The 19,056-nt window shown below is 41.9% G+C and overlaps 1 protein-coding gene and 1 long non-coding RNA gene across 4 annotated transcripts in view; both read right to left on the bottom strand.

The window, feature by feature from the left end:
* Window positions 1-19,056, bottom strand: part of KCNQ5 (potassium voltage-gated channel subfamily Q member 5) — a 626,701-nt gene that overhangs the window by 581,691 nt on the left and 25,954 nt on the right. The gene's annotated exons all lie outside the window — the stretch shown is intronic.
* LOC133253678 (uncharacterized) lies at window positions 946-18,896 on the bottom strand. Its single transcript, XR_009738373.1, has 2 exons — window positions 4,062-18,896; window positions 946-2,297 (listed from the first exon to the last, which is right to left on the bottom strand). It is a non-coding gene; the product is annotated as an uncharacterized LOC133253678 (long non-coding RNA).

Raw genomic sequence — 19,056 nt, 5'->3', positions numbered from 1 at the left:
TAAGTTTCAAAAGTATATTTGGATGGATAATCATGCCAATTTTACATTGTACTCAATTCAATAAATTCATAATGTGTGATTATTATACTTTAAATAGAAATATTAATCATTTATGCAGAATTTTATGTTTCTAAAACTATAGGGACTTAAGAATATATGAGTGGCTTAGCTCTTGGCAGGGGAGTCTGTCTCCCTGTGCATTATGAGTTTCCTTTTGACAATCATTTAGACATCACTATGTTAATAGATATTGGAAAAAAAGAAATATATTAGGACTGAGTAGAGGATGATATTTATATTTGCTTAAATTTCATGGAAGATTTGGATGTGATTAAAATTTTTTTCACCCACAAAAAAACAAATGCTGTATACCAGTGCATATATATAGAATCTAGAAATATGATACTGATGAACCTATTTGTAAATAGGTGCTCTGTGACAAACCACAGGGATAGGATGGGGTCGGGGTAGGGGGGGAAGGAGAGCCATTCAAGAGGGAGGGGACACATGCCTATGACTGACTCATGTTGATGCATGGCAGAAACCAACTCAACATTGTAAAGCAATCATTCTCCAATTAAAAATAAATAAATTTAAAAAATGAGTTGCTGACACATTTTTAGCAATGTTTTTCATTATATGCCAATAGTGAGGTTATAATGATTTTTATTCCAATCATCATTAGTCTGATAAAATACAGTAACACTATACTACCCAACTGAATTAAAATTGTTCTTCATCTACAACTGCATTTCTTTTAGTTCCTGCTAGTTCTCATAAAAAATGGAATTTATTCATGAATTTTTTTGGGAATAGCATTCATCACTTACACACTCACCTCTCACCTTAATGAATAATGACTTTAAAAATACTGGGATGGGAAGGAATTTCCTGGCTGTCCAGTGTACTTTGATTGCTGAAGATCCCTTAAGCCACACGGTGCAGACAAAAAAAAAAAAAAAAAATATATATATATATATATATACACACACACACACACACGTGTGTGTGTGAGTGTGTGTGTGTGTGTGTGTGTGTGTGTATAGAGTGACTCTGAAAAAGTCAACCTTAATACCAGGATTCCGATGAGAACTAAAGTGCAAGGTGAGTGTTAGAACCAGCAGTAGTAACCTAGCAAGACCAGAAAAGCACTGATGCCATCAGTGTCAAGAGAAATACCAGGTAGTGACTCAGGATGCTGCCAAGGACTTTGTAAATAAACAGGATGCTAAGAATCTTCATCACAAAGTTACACTTCAAAATATGTCATATATCACTGTTGTCTTTCTTCATTGATAAAAATGGATTATGAGATAGGCCTTGTTTATAACAACCACAGCATATAAAAGAAGAAGAAAAAAAAGGCAGGACAAAAAAACTGAGCTTAATTTTTTACTGTCCCTGCTCTGAACCTGACTGCTTCAGTGTAAAACAAGCTCTGTCAACTCACTCTCAGAGTGATCTTCAGAGAGGTGTTTCATCCTGGTTTAGCTCAGTTTTCTTACGTATAAGATAGTGGTGACAATAAGAGATTGAGGTCAGGATGAAATGAGACCAGGCAGCATACTTCAGACAGGCTGGGCTACGTGGTAAGTGATCAACACAGATTAACTTCAGGTATTTCGATTGTGTTCACAACACGGCAGTCATGTCACCGGAGGGTTTTCAACAGAGGAAATACATGCTCTAACTCAGGTTTTAAAGAGAAATTGAAAGTTGCTCAGTCATGTCCGACTCTGTGGCTCTACAGACTGGAGCCCACCAGGCTCCTCTGTTCATGGGATTCTCCAGGCAATAATACTGGAGTAGGTTGCCATTCTCTTCTCCAGGGAATCTGCTGGACCCCAGGACAGAATCCAGGTCTCCTGTATTGCAAGTAGATTCTTTAGCTTTTGACCCACCAGGGAAGCCAGGTTTTAAAAGGTTCACCCAAGCTCTGGTGTTGAGAACAAACTGGAGGGGATAGGAGCAGAAGCAGAAAAATATACCTAAACAGCCATGACATTAACTCCCATCCTGAGGCTAGAGCCCATGGTACCAAGTGGGAGGTTAGAGACCCATCAAGAAGAATGGCCTCATCAACAGGGCTTGAGGCTTGAGGAAGGGAAGAGTCAAGTAGTCATAATTGTTGATTTGGGGCTTTGTATTTTGTGGAAGAGGTTATGGCTTGTTTGCTGGGAGTCTTTGCTTCTGTCTGAGTGACCATGACGATGGATCTCAGGCGTGAGGTACCCAGATGGGATGCTTACACAGGTGCAGGTTGGGATGAGGCAATGAGGACCACCAGGAATCTTGTTCTGCACATGTCCAGGGAGAGATGCCCATCAAACATCCACATGGAGAGGTCAAGGAAGCAGTCGGAAAAACAAGAGAAGAGGTCAGGGCTCAAGATTTCAGTGTGGAGTCACCACTGATTAAATTACATTGTCAGGACTGAGACTCAAATGTGAGACATCAAGGAGAAAGAAGGCCAACCCAGGTGGACCATTAACCACAAGGTAGCTAATTTCTCCCTCAACAGGAATTTTTTTAAACCCCTACATGATCAGAAACTGTGTGCATGACACATGTTGGCACTGTCTGGATGGTGTTGAATATGTCTGGAAAACTCACACACTTTCAAAGCCACAGGCCACAGTAAAAAGAAAAAAAGAAATCACAATTCTAAGAAATGTCTATCAGGAAATGTGTTTGTACTGAAATACAGTAAGTGTATTGGAGTAAGAACACAGGAAGTGGCCGATACTCAGGCAAAAGGGTTCAGTCACCAGCTCTCAACTGTTGATTCAAGGATTACTAATCATGGCTTAGTTGTAAGATTCAAACACCAAAATAACTCTCCACAGTTCAAATGGGCAGCTGGCTGTCATCCCTAAAAACTTAGCATTTATTCATTCAGTCAGCCAGTTCCTAGGAATAAAGGGGAAAAATCAAAGCTGGAGCTGAGAGCAGCCCGGTGAGGAGAAATCTCCTGCATTCCACCACAGGTTGCTAAGGTGTGGAGGAAGCACAGAGATTGTCAGTCACTGGATTCAGGCAGTCCTGGGAGACTTCCCAGAGGAGGTGGCTTTTCAGAAGGTAGAGCTTGCAGACTGAGGATGTGGAGTGGAAGAAGACCCTAAAAAAGGTGTGCATGATGAAGAACCCATGTCCATGGGCTTTGCTTTGACCCCTATAACTGTCCTGTCTTATTTTTTAACACTGAACTGTTTTCATATTACTAAAATTCAAGTAACTGACTCTTTAAGTTGACAAAAATAAATGTACCTGGTGATAAAACACACCCACCTTATTTTCAAAGGGTCCTACCTGGGCATTTATTCTTTCAAGACAGGTATTTTGAAATGTAGACAGAACCCTTCACTCATGACCTCAGCACAGCTGAGAAGGACTTCAGAGGTTCTGGGAAAGCTCCTTGGGTGGCTCATCCCACCTCCTGGCCTGCAGGCACCCCAGTGCATCCGTGTCTGGGACTCATCTGAATCTAAGTAGGGGATTAAAGTGCAAACCTCCAGAGAGGTCTGCTGATATTTACATCTTAATGTCACTTGAGTACTTTGGACTCTGAGGACCTTGGCAAGAAAAGGGAAGTTGGAGAAGTTGCAAGGGTAGATATAGAAAAGTTAAACTAATGTTGCTTTATAGGCTGCATTATATTCTCTAGTAAAATCCTAGCAATAATACAGGTTTGATATATATTTATATTTGTAAATGTAATAGTTGTGACTACATCATAACATCACTCGCAAATAAGCTATGAGTTTCTACAGACAAAGGCCTTTATCTGAGGAGAAGTTTCCTAGTCTTGGTTGTTTTGCAAAGCTGAGTAAGTCACTAAGAACCTCCTAGAGCTCCCGGAGTGAACAACCCCATTCTTCCCTCAGGCTCAACCCCATGAGGGAAATGTCAAAAGTTTCAGATTTAAAATGTTATCTTTCTTTGCTCTCAGAAAGTACATGATCAGACTTATCTCTGATTCATAGAAAAAGGGCCCAGTTTTCAATTATGGTGAGTTAATGAGGAGATCAATTTTAAAAGAGAAAGAGAAAAATTAATATTACCTTTCTAAGACTTCTTCCAGTTAAAACATATGACTCAATTGCTCACTGTATTTAGTAGAGGCTGAAAAATAAGTGTGAAATTATTTTTTAATCAGGATCTTTATTTATTTATTTTTGGCTCTGTCATTTTATTGAGCTTTAACTTGTCCCATGATTCATAGGATTTTGGTTAAAAAATAAAATAATTTATTTGAGGATGTTGTGTAATAATGTCCTACGGCACCTGGTGATGGAGCCAAATGTACTCTACATGCCGTGGGTCCAAGCCCACGGCATCGTGGCCAGAGCTGAGGGGCTCAAAGCTGACAAGCACGCATGTGGTGGTGAATCCCTCATGGAACATCAAGATCAGGAAGATGGGTCTAGGATGTTCAGTTCAGTTCAGTTCAGTCACTTACTCGTGTCTGACTCTGCGACCCCATGAATCGCAGCACGCCAGGCCTCCCTGTCCATCACCAACTCCCGGAGTTCACTCAGACTCACGTCCATCGAGTCAGTGATGCCATCTAGCCATCTCATCCTCTGTCGTCCCCTTCTCCTCCTGCCCCCAATCCCTCCCAACATCAGAGTCTTTTCCAATGAGTCAACTCTTCGCATGAGGTGGCCAAAGTACTGGAGTTTCAGCTTTAGCATCATTCCTTCCAAAGAAATCCCAGGGCTGATCTCCTTCACAATGGATTGGTTGGATCTCCTTGCAGTCCAAGGGACTCTCAAGAGTCTTCTCCAACACCACAGTTCAAAAGCATCAATTCTTCAGCGTTCAGCCTTCTTCACAGTCCAACTTTCACATCCATACATGACCACAGGAAAAACCATAGCCTTGACTAGACTTGATGCATAAATAAAAAAAAAATTAAACTTGCTTTTCATTAGCCAAAAGGATGAGAAGAGCAAGCCCAAGAGTGACTGACTCATTATCTGAAAGCAGCTCTCTGGCCCCTTTCCTGTTTGCTCATTTCTGTTCCCCTCTGTCTTTTGAAATACCCTAAATACAAAAATGAGATCACTAATCAATTGAAACTAACTCCTGACTTACGCTCTCCTGAATGCACACCATGCCTTTTCTAACCTGTTGATTCTTTTTGCAAATAAAAAGGTGAAGAATGAAGCCATTTTTTAAAAAAGAAAAAGACTAACTCCCACCCCCAACAACCCAACCCCAAGCAATCCTTCAGGAGATCACGTGGACAAGAAAACATCTGAAGAGAGTGGGCCAGTTTGCGCACAACGGAGAAAGATACAGAACCCAACCTCCTGCCTCGATGATCCACTGAGATTGTTTCCCCTATTTTTCCCTTTAAAAAGTGTCAAGGCTTAAAAGAATCTTGGGAGTTGGTCTCAGAACATGAGTCCACCTTCTCCCCAGGTTGCCAGCTTTTCCAATTAAAGTGCCTTTCCTTCCTATGAACACTTGCCTCTCCGACTATCGGCTTATGAGCAGAGAGCAGTTGAATGTGCTTTCCATTACACATTGACTTTTGTTTTATTGTTATTTGTGTTAGAAGTTTATTAAACACATAGCAATCTTGCAAAGATGTAATAGGCGAATAAATGACATGATGTCACTAACTAAATGCTCTTTGCATGGAGATTCTTTACTGAGTAGGAAACTAGAGTCATGAAAAACAAATACAATAATATGTTTTCAAGCATGCCACTTGCTCTCAATGGAACACCAGGTAGAGATGCATTGAGTGATGAACCCGGGGACAGATATGTGATGTCCAGGCCACAGCAGGGGAGAGAAGCAGTTGTCTTTCTACAGTAATTGAAAAGCACCTCTAAAACTCCTGGGGCACTCAGTTCCTAACACCATACTGTCTTTTGTGGGCCTGAATCCCCAGTGGAACTTGGCCATGTGGGGACCGAGGACAGACTAGAAGCAGTGACCAATGTGACTTAGTATGCACTTTCTGACCTGAGAAGGTAACAAGAGCCCATTAATACAGATCAAGAGATCTCTGCAGGCAAGGTTCACCTGTGCCAAATCAGAGCACAACTCTGACGGCATCAGACAGCTGAAGGCAAAGTGGAAAATTAAAAACAACCCCGCAGACATGTGCATGTGCTCTTGGGAATCCCACATGGAATGTTCCCTGTGGTTTGCATCTAGGAAGAGCCCTCCGTTGGGTCTTCCCCTTTTCCTTCCATTCTTTTCAGGCTCCTGTGCATGGCAGAGCTATGACCACAGGTTCTGGACAGTTTCCCTACTTCCCCTGAATTCACTGCCTAGCACAGCATGCACTGCTCCCATCAGTCCTGAAACCTCTGCTCCAGCAGCATTCTTTCCCCACTCAGAATCCAACAAGGGCCCCTCACCACCTCCCGAATCAGCCAGAATCTCCCCACATCACACATTTAGCACTAGGGGTGCTCCCACCTTTCACTCCACCCTAATCTCCTACCACCCCCACAGTTATGATCCTTTACCTCCAGCCAGCTGGATGGCCACTGCCCAGGAGCACCAGGCATCAAGCCTGTCTCCACGTCTTATTTACGTGGTTCCCACTGCAAGAACATGGCATCACTCTGTCCCTATTCCTGAAAATGAAAGTCGCTCAGTCATGTCCGACTCTTTGCGACCCCCTGGACTATATAGTCCATGGAATTCTCCAGGCCAGAATACTGGAGTGGGCAGCCTTTCCTTTCTCCAGGGGATCTTCCTGACCCAGGAATCAAATCGGGGTCTCCTGCATTGCAGTGGATTCTTTACCAACTGAGCCACAAGGGAAGGCCAAGAATACTGGAGTGGGTAGACTATCCCTTCTCCAGAAGATCTTCCCGATCCAGGAATCAAACCGGGGTCTCCTGCATTGCAGTGGATTCTTTTATCAATTGAGCTATCAGGGAAGCCCCATTTTTCCCTAATTCTACCTTGTCCAGGAGATTCTTCTTGCTCCCTCTCAACCAACTGGGCTCCTTCTCCTTAGAATCTGCAATGTCCTTTGGAAATGCCTCATGGTGACCCACACTCTCTCCTTTGTGTCAAGGTTATTTATGTAATTGACTTCTTACATTTGAAAACTGCAAGCTTGTGGTTTGCTCAGAAATGGGCAGCCAGTACAGATTTGTTGATCTGAGCAGAACCCAGCAGGATCTGAGGTCATTTTTGTGATAGATGTCATTGTTGGTTGGGTTACAGAGGTCAAAGTCTACCAGTGGATTCTGAAGACCCTTCCCCAATTTTCCCCTTCTGCTCACTCACAGCCACTGAGACAAAACATCCAGTGTTTTTCTTTAAAAGAAAACTTGTGCTACTAAACATAACAAAAGAAGAAACCACTATTTATCAGAAATAGGTCTGGTTTACTACAAATCATGCAGAAAATTGCAGAACTGAGCATTTTAGAGCATTTGAGCAATGCATGTTCAGGATTCAGGCAAAAGTACATTTTTCATTGTTCACTGAACAACTATTTCAATATCTTCACTTTCATGAAAACAATGATTTCATACTACAATAAGTGGATACGTGCAATCGTCTTCATAGGTAAATATGGTAGATACAAGCCAAGAATAATCCATTTTTATCTTTACTTGCTATCACTGTAACTTATAAGGATCATCATAAACTCTAAAACCACATTTGACACCTGTAACAGTGATTCTCCTGAACACTCTTCATTCTCCGAAGCCTCTCCTCTCCTCTTGCAGGCTCTCACATGATCCATCTTCAGCCTCTGGTGCTGGTCCTTGGTAATTCCTCCCTCCTCCTCCCCCTCTATTTATGTGCTTCCAGCAACGCCTCCGGACTGGCACAGTGATCCTCACTCCTCACTCACTCAGGAAACTGACTCACAGACTTACACACTTCCCTCCCAGGTTTCTCCCCAGATCACAGCACCTAGGACACAGTTGGTCCACAATAAAACAAATAAACAGCAGCAGCAACATAAAAGCTCTGGTCCAATCCATGAGATGGCGACAATACATCTTCACCACAGAGACCTTCTATAAGGTGCAGCTCAATGGATCCCAAACATGACGCGGCATTTCTTCTCTCCCCTGCAGGACCCTCAAACCTACAGACTCCCTTCTATTCCTATTTTTATATTACATGGTCCCCAAGTATGGAGTCTCTTCTGTTTATTTCCTTTCTGTCACCTTCATCTAAAATATTGATTATTTTTATTGTTACATCTCTAAGGCATTATTCTGGACTCTGTTTATGGAATGAATTCAATCTAATATCTACCACTGCCTAAGTACTTACTACATGCCAGGCACTGAATAGAGCTCATATACTGTCTTTTATTAATTTTTAAAGTTACTCAATGAGAAGATGCTACTATTATTTCTATTTTACAGATGAGAAAGCAGTCTTTTGAATATGTATTGAGTATAAGCATATGCAATTATATATGAAACTATCTGATTTCCAGGCTTATCTAAATTTCCAACACACAGTTAAATATGTGATATCTATACTTTATTTTTCCCAGAACATTTTCTCTAATAAACATTTGGAAATAGTTGTCTTGAAAAGAATATTAAGATAACATCACTTTACTTGTATAAATAATTATCTTTAGCAAGAGAACCAACTGTTTTTGTAGACACACTTAGCAATAGGAATTGTTATTTAATACATATTTGAACTGGCAAAATAGAATACCATATTTGTAAATATGTTATTCAGACATTGACAGTAATGGAGCAATTCCAAATAACTATTTTTAATAAACAGTACAATGACCACAACTATAAAATAATGGAGCAGATAAAACTTGCCAATACAGTAAAAATGCAAAAAAAATAAAAGGGGAGGGGTGTTAAAAGCTCTTTTGCATACCATCTACTATCTTCTCCTCTTTAAATAATCTCAAAGAAATTAACATCTACCAAATAAATTTCACGGAGATGTAGATGAAATTATGTAAACAGACACTGAGTGTTCAAATCAAGGGGGACTCTTAGAGGAACAACTGAAGCAGCAGGGGACTCATCCGTGTATCTAAGAGATGCAGTAAATGGCTTTTTCCAGTGATTCTGACAACGGCAGGCTGATAACCAAACGCTGACAGAACGACTTCCAGACAGGGAAGGTTCAGAAGTGTGGTCGTTGAAGCATCTTGTAATGAAAACCCAAGGGAAAAGGCTCTCTTTTAGAACAAATTAAAACTACTCTCATGGAATAAACAAACTCCAGTGAGCCCTGCTGCTCTGATTCTTATCATTCGCAATGCCTCTGACTGGTGCCAATGGCCCAGGGCCCAGGATGCTACGGGTGCCCACACAGAGAGGGACAGAGGGGCCAGGCACCAGTGCACGGAGTCACATGACCCTGGACAAGCCCTCCTCACCATCCTGTCTCTCAGATGAGGAAACGAGGCCTGGAAGTTTTCTCCTGTAAGCTCCTCTCAGAGCAGCCTGGGAAGCAGAACTGAACTTTATCTTCTGACTAGGACTGTGCTGTCTTATCCTCTCATAGAGCCTCTTTTCAAGGTCAGAACTGAACACAGCAATTTTTATTCATTCATTCATTCTTTTCCATGTTCTTTTCCATTATAGTTTATCACAGGATATAGTTCCATGGGCTACATAATAGAACCTTGTTATCTATCTGTGCCATATATTATAGCTTTATCTGCTAATCCCAAACACCCAATCCATCCCTCCCCTACCCATCTCTCCTTTGGCAACCACAAGTGTCTTCTGTCTGTCAGTCTGTTTCAGCGGTAAGTCCATCTGCTTCGGATTTTAGATTCCACATATGCATGCTAAGTCGCTTCAGTCATGTCTGACAGTTTGCGACCCTGTGGACTATGGCCAGCCAGGCTCCTCTATCCATGGGATTCTCCAGGCAAGAACACTGGAGTGGGTTGCCACTTTCTCCTCCAGGGGATCTTCCTTGCATCTCTTATGTCTCCTGCATTGGCAGGCAGGTTCTTTACAAACTACCCCGTAAGTGATACTATATGGTATTTGTCTCTCTCCTTCTGACACTTAGTATGAAAATCTCTAGGTTCATCCATGTTGCTGCAAATGGCAATATTTCATTCTTGTTTTTTTACTGTTTAGTAATAGATTACAACAATTTTGATGTTGATCAGGGCACCTTCTTGTGAGCGGGGTGAGAGGAGATGTAAGCTATAAAAGGCTCAGTAAAAGCCCAAAGGATCCAGGTGTAAACAAGTCCTCTTCCTTCCCTAAACCACACTTGAGACCTGGTGGGGAGACTGCAGCATTCAGCTCCCTCCTGCTTCTACCCAGGGTGCTAGGAGCTCTGGAGCCATCAGTGGTGGGGAGACGGGGGGAAGGAAGAGGGGAGAGGGGAGGTCAGGGGGGGCAGGACTGGAGAAGGGGACAGAGAAGCAGAGAGGGCCCCAAGGCACAGAAAGTGATTCAGAGGAGTCAGTCTCCCACTCTGTGAAGCACATAATTAAAACTTCTTCACCTTCTGAAACATCTACTAATATAGACCCAAGACTAGAAAGCCCCTTTCTACCTCTCTCTCTTTTTTTTTTAAACTTCTGTCTCAAGCATTTTTGAAGTTGCCTACATGTTACTGAATATTTTATGTTTGGTCTCCTTTTCACATTCTGGTGGATAACTGTTGTTTAGTCACTAAGTTGTGTCCAACATTTTGTGACTCCGTAGACTGCAACATGCCAGGCTTTCCTGTCTTTCACCATCTCCTGGAGTTTGAGGAGGATATCTGTAGTGTTGTTCAATTTCTGTCTGGTATGATGGTCTGGACACAAGGGTCCCATGAAAAATAAAAATAATGCGCTGTGAGTATCCATGTGAGTGTGTGCATTGGAACAGAATGAGAATGTAATTAAAGGGGATGGAAGAAGCTTACAAAAGTCAGTTTCTTACCCTATCCATCCCACCAAAAAAATTAAAAAACCCTACAACTCATGAATAAAATATAATCTGAATTTAACTACAGCATTATAAAGAACCTGATTGGGTATAAGTTTTTTAACTGTCATTGTTTCCTAAAGTTTGATGGAAAATTTTTCTTTCCCTTAAAAATAAACTAAAATACCACAGACATTTCCCCAAAATTCCAGCTGTCTGCTTGCTGTCCCTGTGTCTCTGGAGCTATTTTATTTTTCTTCCACTGGTATTTTAAAGGTGTAGCTTTGATATGTAATACTATTTTAAAGAGTTTAACAGCATTAAGATTTTTTTTCAAAGTACTAGCAGTTTATTTTCACATAATTGAGGTACACATTGCAAAATTACTGTTTTAATTGGAAAACCTTCTTTACTAGTTAAAAACTGTCATCTCAATGAAGGAGTATACTTTGAAATCAAAGGAGAGTTCAGTCCAACAATCTAACAAGCATGCTAGTGTAGGTGTGAGCATGAAATTTTGGAAGGGCCAGACATAGGGGGAAGTAATTTCTAATTTGTAAAATCCAAGAATCCTTCTAGAAAAATATTTTTACATACTACCACACCCAATGTATTGCATTTTTTCTTCTAAGTTATTTTTCCCCACTGAAGCCATCATAACCTAAGTATATTTCTTTCTAAATACAGAGCCTCCTTCCATCCATCCATCTTCCCATTTATTCAATTAAACGAAAAGTGCATGCATTTTGTACCCTCCAGGCACCTGGCCCTGTTCTAGACACTAGGAAACAGAAATAAATAAATACTCTTCCTCCTCTGGAGAACTTTACAGAGCAGATTAAAGGGTAACCAGGTAATTATAGCACAGTGAGAGTGCAGCCCCATCAACTGAATGGACAAAAGGTGTGACCACCGGCTTGAACCTCACCTCTTCCTTCACTTCACACTCCAGGGACAATCTATGCCTCACAAACACGGTTCACAACACTCTCTGTCCTGCCTCTGGCTTCTGTTCCCCGCGGGATTAGTGACTGCTCATTTCATCCTCATAATGCATTGCTGTTCCCTTGGGTTCCTCCCTTAGAACTGTAACCACGTGAAGGCAGGGACCATTCATACCTCCAGTGCTCATCACAGAAACGTGTTGAATGAACGAAGGACGAAAATAAGCCAACAAGACCCCACGCTGAAACATGTCACCCTGCCCCTAACACATACGCCCATCCCACCCCCCACAACGAAGATCTACTCTGGTTTTCCTTCTGCAACGGTAAGAATTTAAAATATTTTCTCTTGTAAATGGATTTTTCCCCCAGAGGGCAAACCATTCATTTATTCATTCTCCTGGCAGAGAAAAATAGTACACTGTCGAAATGTCTAAGCCCGTTTGAAAATATTTTGGAATTTCTGGTTTCATTCCCTTGCTTTTTACATAGCTATATAAATGTGGACCTGTTCTGAGAGTTAGCTGGAAACACACATTTCAAGGTGTCTGCAGTACTTTTTTCCTTCTTTTTTTGCATTTCATTTGGCTTGGACAGTTGTTTAAATTGTGGTGTAACCAGACTGTATCTATTTATACTAGTGATTTCAAAATAGATGTTGTGAGTCACCGGTTTTAGACACTGTAGCTGGTTGGCCAGTTCAGAGGGAAAAAATGGTTAGTGTAAAGTATTAGAACAACAATGACTAGATGGATTCTCCAAGAAAGAAGAAAAAGGAACTTAGTTTCTATCTCACTTAAGTGCATTTTAATTGTCCAATCAGACTAACAATCATGTAAATGTGCCATCAGATGAATGAAAGATGGATGCTATGAAAGAGTCACGAAGGATTTAAATCATGAATAAAAATATATAAGTCAGAAAAAAAGAGTAGTACTACATATTTGGATACCTCAGTCAACCTGCAATATTTATTCAATGAACCCAACTTCTGGGATTTTATTCCTATTTGCCACCTGGTGAATAAAAATGTGTTAAGTTCATGTTGTCTGTGACCTTTCACTAAAAATGTCATTCCTTACTCACATTCTGCATTGGTGGTCAGAGGCTGATGCCAAGAATATGCTTGTCATCTGAGTTCCCTTCCCGTGTAAACTTCAGGCTCGATTACACCACCCAGATGACTGTGCACAAGGCGACAGACGAGCTGAAGAATTTCCTAAGCCCAGTAGTTTCGTTCTTTAAAGAACCTTCCAAGAGCCGTAGTGGAGCTACTAGAGCAAGGACAGATTCTGTGCCTCCGGGTCATCTGTGCTCCAAGACAGCATCCGGGTCATCTGCAACATCTGTGCCCCAAGACAGCATCCCGGTCATCCGTGCTTTAAGACAGCATCCTGGTCATCTGTGCTCCAAGACAGCATCCGGGTCATCTGTGCGCCAAGACAGCATCCGGGTCATCTGTGCTCCAAGACAGCATCCGGGTCATCTGTGCTCCAAGACAGCATCCGGGTCATCTGTGCTCCAAGACAGCTAGCAGCGTATCTAGGTCAATGCCTAGCAGCATCGGCCCTTTCCTGAGCCTGCAGTTCAGAGTCCTGTGCAGTCACAGAAGCTGCAGCATGGTTGTCTTCTCTGGAGGATTTGGCCAAGTTTATCCAAGGCAATGTGTCTCCACAGAGGTCCTTAAGCAGGGATCTCAGATGGCTCAGGCTCTGAACTTCTGGAAAGATGTAATCATATGTTTATTTATGTACACACACGTGTGCACGTTTGTCTAAGCAGGTGGCTCATAGTATTCTTTTTTTTTCATATTCTGGAAGATACCCTGGCCCCAAATTGTTTGGAGTAATAGCTTCTACAGTGTAAGAATGGGCCACAGGGTCCTCAGAAGTTCTATGCCCCACCTGCCCGTGCAGGCCCCTGCGGGTCAGCCCAGGGCCTGGGTTCAGACATGGCCACCTCCAGGCTGCACTCATTAGTCTGGCCACCAGACGGGGTGCTGTCACTCCACCACGGGGCGAATTTCACTCCCTGGACTAACCTGACTCAGTGCAACTGAGGAGCTCAGAGCTCAGAGTGGGTCCTAATCCACGCCATGTGGCCTGGGAGATCCCTTGAGGGTAACCATCCATATTACCTTTCTTTGGAATTGTCTCCCTAAAAACACGCTTGGGCTCTTCTTTTCTCCTCTGAGATATTTCAAAAAGAAAAGGTCTGAGAATAATAAAATAAATGTGAATCTTTCCATCACCCATTTTGCTGTATTTCCTCCCTGGTTAGGTTTTCTGTTTTGTCTTGTTTTAAAGAAGAATTAAAATATCCAGAAACAGCTGAAATCCAGCAAAACCTCTTCAATCACATTTCCTTCTTTCTTTCTCCAGATTTACAAGCTATCCTTGTAGCTATTACTCTAAAACATTTTAAAAAATATTTACACCACATATGCATGCTAGTCTAAGCAATATACAAATACTGGTTTCCATGGTTGCCTTTTCTTATTGGAGTAGAGTTATTTACAACATTGTGTTAGGTTCAGGTGTACCGCAAAATGATTCAGTTACACATATTTATACATATATGCTCTATATGTCTCTCTATATATGTGCTCGTTTCAGATTCTTTTCCCTTATAGGTTATTATTAAGTATATAGCTCCCTGTGCTATACACTAGGTTCTTATTGGTTATCTATTTTACATATATTAGTGTGTATCTGTTAATTCCAAACTCCTAATTCATCCCTCCATGTTTTAAAATGTCATATAGTTGGTTTCATACTACAAGAATGTTTCGCATCTTATTTTTGGCTCAGTGATTGATTTGAGATTCATCGATATTGATTCACATAGCTCTGGTTCATTTCTTTCAACTACAGGATGGTATTTTATTGTCTGATGACCCCTCCAGTTAGATATTCGCTTTATTCCCTGTATGGTCATTACCAGTGATGCTGCAGTGGACACTCTAACACTATTTCGTGCACCCACCTGCATGACACCCCAGGGTGGCCCCCCTGTCTCTACAGCAGGAAGCAACCTCCTTCTCCTTGTGGGCAACACGACTGTTTTTCCAAGACCAAAGCCTCAGCCTCACCCACATCCATACCCACAGTGCTGGCACGTGCGTCAGCACATTCGAAGTCAGCTACAAGTATTTACTCAATTCAGTCACTGCTGATTTCTCTGGGTGGTGGTTGTCAGTGTGCCTGGGCCAACGTCCTTACAAGTTGCTTCTGTTTCCTGGGAGTGGGTGTTGTTCCATCATGTTCTCATTCATCAAACTGTCTTTCACAAGTTCTTTACATTTAATAGGTCTTCAACATTTACAGAATGACTGAACAGATGAAAGTGAAAATGCCAATTTCATGAAGCGCCATCGATGTTACATTCAAGTTTTCTGTGAACATGGTTCCCATCCACTACATCACATGGTTGTTCCACTCAAGCCAGTTTACTGTACTTATTGTCAATACTGGAGTCTAAAGGGGATCTGTTGTTGGTGTTGTTCAGTCACTCAGTCGTGTCCGACTCTGTGCAACCTCATGGACTGAACCATTCCAGGCTTCCCTGTCCTTCACAATCTCCTGGAGCTTGTTCAAACTCATGTCCATTGAGTTGGTGATGCCATCCAACCATCTCATCCTCTGTCGTCCCCTTCTCCTCCTGCCTTCAATCTTTCCCAGCATCAGCGTCTTTTCTGGTCATTTGCATCAGGTGGCCAGAGTACTGGAGCTTCAAAAAGGGGATCTATTAGGAACTTAGAAATAAGTGAATTAAATTTGCTTCGTGATGGACAAACACGTATTGGTCTCTATTTTTCTAAATTTTTTATTCTTATACAATTTTTAAAGGTTACTTTCCATTAACAGTTATTACAAAACAAAACACTGACTGTATTCCCCATATTGTACAATACATCCTTGAAGCCTGTCTTACACCTAATTGTTTCCTCCTACACGCCTAGCCCTGTCATGCCCCTACTGCTTCCGTCTCCCCACTGGGAACCAGTTTCATCTCTACAGCTGAGTCTGCTTCTGTTTAGTTATATTCACCGGTTTGCTGAATTTTTTAGAGTCCACATATAAATGATACATAGAGTATTTGTTTTTCCCTAACTTATTTCATTTAGCATAATGTTCTCCACGTCCATCCATGTTGCTACAAATGTAAGTTATTTTTTACGGCTGAGTAATATTCCATTGAATACATGTACCACTACATCTTTATCCATCCTTTGTTGATGGACACTTAGGTTTCTTTCATGTCTTGGCTACTGTAAACAGAGCTGTAATGAACATTTGTGTGCATGCATCTTTTTGAATTAGATTCCCTGGTGGCTCAGCTGGTAAAGAAGCTGTCTGCAATGCGGGAGATCTGGGTTTGATCCCTGAGTGGGGAAGATCCCCTGGAGAAGGGAAAGGCTATCTACTCCAGTATTCTGGCCTGAAGAATTCCATGGACTGTATAGTCCATGGGGTTGCAAAGAGTCAGACACGACTGAGCCACTTAGAGTTTCAGTGCTTTTTTTAAATGCCCAGGAGTAGGATTGCTGGATCATATGGTAGCTCTATTTATACTTTTTTAAGGAAACTCTGTACTGTTCTGTCTCAGAGAAGGCGATGGCACCCCACTCTAGTATTCTTGCCTGGAAAATCCCATGGACGGAGAAGCCTGGTAGGCTGCAGTCCATGGGGTCGCTAAGAGTTGGGCACGACTGAGCGACTTCACTTTCACTTTTCACTTTCATGCATTGGAGAAGGAAATGGCAACCCACTCCAGTGTTCTTGCCTGGAGAATCCCAGGGACAGAGGAGCCTAGTGGGCTGCTGTCTACGGGGTCGCACAGAGTCAGACACGACTGAAGCGACTTAGCAGCAGCAGCAGCAGCAGTACTGTTCTCTATAGCGACTGAATCAATTTCCATTCCCACCAACAGCATAGAAGGGTTCCCTTTTCTCCCACCCTCTCTAGCACTTATTATTTGTAAACTTTTCAACGATGGTCATTCTGACCAGTGTGGAGTGATCCATCGTTGTAGTCTTGATTTGCATTTCCATGATGATTATTGATGTTAAGCTTCTTTTCCCATGCCTGTTGGCCATCTGCATTTCCTATTTGGAAAAAATGTCCAGTCAGTTCTTCTGTCTACTTTTTAATAGGGCTTTTTTTTTTTTTTTTAACGTTGAGTTGTATGAGTTCACAATGGCCTCTTTTAGTCCATATTTTACTTGAAAGAGAGCTCTTGCTTTATACAAACAACAAGGAGGCTTATGAATGGGTGCCCATGGGTCGGATGGCTGCTACAGACCCTGGGAGCTTGAGGCACAAGCTAATCTCAGTCTCAGGGATCTGTGGTCTTTCTTTCTCTCATCTCGTGACATCTCTCCCTTGTCCGGCTCTACTCTGCTCCCCGAAGTTTCCTGACCAGGTTCCTTTCCTTCACCCACAGTTTACGGCTCCTCACACCTTCACCTGTGCTCCCACAGTCATGACCTGAACTCCGACTGAGGGCATTCTTTCCATTTCAGATCTACTTACAACAGACTCAACACGTGTATGTTTGTCCCATGTCTCTACAGTCACCTGCTAACAAGGCAAGTATACATCATAGGAAACAGGGTTTTCTGGCATAAGCCAGAGAGTGCATGGCTTCAGTTCTGAGGGCCATAAGGTCACTCTTGTGACTACTCAACTCAGCTGATGTAGAGTAAAAATAGTCATGGACAACACATAAGAAATGATGCATAATGGTGCTCCAATAAAAGTTTACTTTTAAAAACAGGTAGCAGGTCAGCCTTCACACTGGTCAGACTGGCCATCATCAAAAAGTCTACAAATAATAAATGCTGCACAGGGTGTGGAGAAAAGGGAACCCTCCTACACTGCTGATGGGAATATAAATTGATACAGTCACTGTGGAGAACAGGATGGAGGTAAAATAAAGTTATCATATGACCCAGCAACCCACTTCTGGGCATATATCTCGAGAAAGCCATAATTTGAAAAGATACATATACCCCAATGTCCACGGCAGCACTATCTATAACAGCCAAGATAGGGAAGCAACCTAAATGTCCATCAACAGATGAATGGATAAAGAAGATGTAGTATAGATATACAGTGGAATAGTTAGTACTCACTCATAAAAAGAATTAAATAATGCCATCTGCAACAACATGGGTGGCCTTAGAGATTATTATACTAAGTGAAGTCAGACAAAGATAAATAACATGAGATATGAGATATCTAAGCCTAACCCTAACCCTAATCTTCTTGGCATATAAGATATCTCTTATACGTGGAATCTAAAAAAAAAAAAAGATGCTAATTAACTTATTTACAAAACAGAAATAAACCCACAGGCACAGAAAACAAACTTAAGGTTACCAAAGGGGAAAAGAGGGAAGATAATTTAGGAGTTTGAGATTAACATACAAATGAGTGAGTGAGAGTCGCTCAGTCATGTTTGACTCTTTCAGACTCCATGGACTGTAGTGCACCAGGCTCTTCTGTCCATGGAATTCTCCAGGCAAGAATACTGGAGTGGGTGGCCATTCCCTTCTCCAGGGGAATCTTCTCTGACCCAGGAATCAAACCTGGGTCTCCCGCACTTCAGGCAGATTCTTTACCATCTGAGCCACCAGGGAAGTCCCAACATATATACCCTACTATACATAAAATAGATAACCACAGAGGATGTACTGCATAGCACAAAATACTTGATATTTTACCATAACATATAAGGGAAAAGAATCTTGAAAAATTAGACATATATATATGTATAACTGAATCACTTTGCTGTACACCTGAATTTAGCACAACACTGTAAATCAACTATAGACCAGTAAAAAATAAAATAAAATCAGGTAGCAGGCTGGATGTGGCCCATGGGCTGTGGTGTGCTACCCTTGACCTAAGCACTGGCAGTCTCAGAAGGGACGCATCTACTCACATCCCTTATACAGACTCAGAAGAGGAACAAGCTATGGTCCCTGGTCCACAGGGCTGGCCAGCATCTGACCATCCTGTGATTACACTCACCGAGGCACCTTCTGATGATGGTTTGGTGCTGCACCTGACTCTGCCTTTTGGAAGAGAACTGAATGGCTGTGCGCATTGGTGGAGTCTAGGTCATTAGAGAGTTTTTAGGGCTAGCAAACAAGGATGCAACTCAGTTCAAATGCAGCTCAGGTGGACAAGGTCATCAGTGCTCAGGGACATGCTGGATGGTGATATATATATATAAAT

This window comes from Bos javanicus, chromosome 9, assembly GCF_032452875.1.
Source record: "Bos javanicus breed banteng chromosome 9, ARS-OSU_banteng_1.0, whole genome shotgun sequence".
Classification (NCBI taxonomy): Eukaryota; Metazoa; Chordata; class Mammalia; order Artiodactyla; family Bovidae; genus Bos; species Bos javanicus.
Note: the sequence above shows the minus strand (reverse complement) of the source record. Positions and strands in the feature narration are given on the sequence as shown.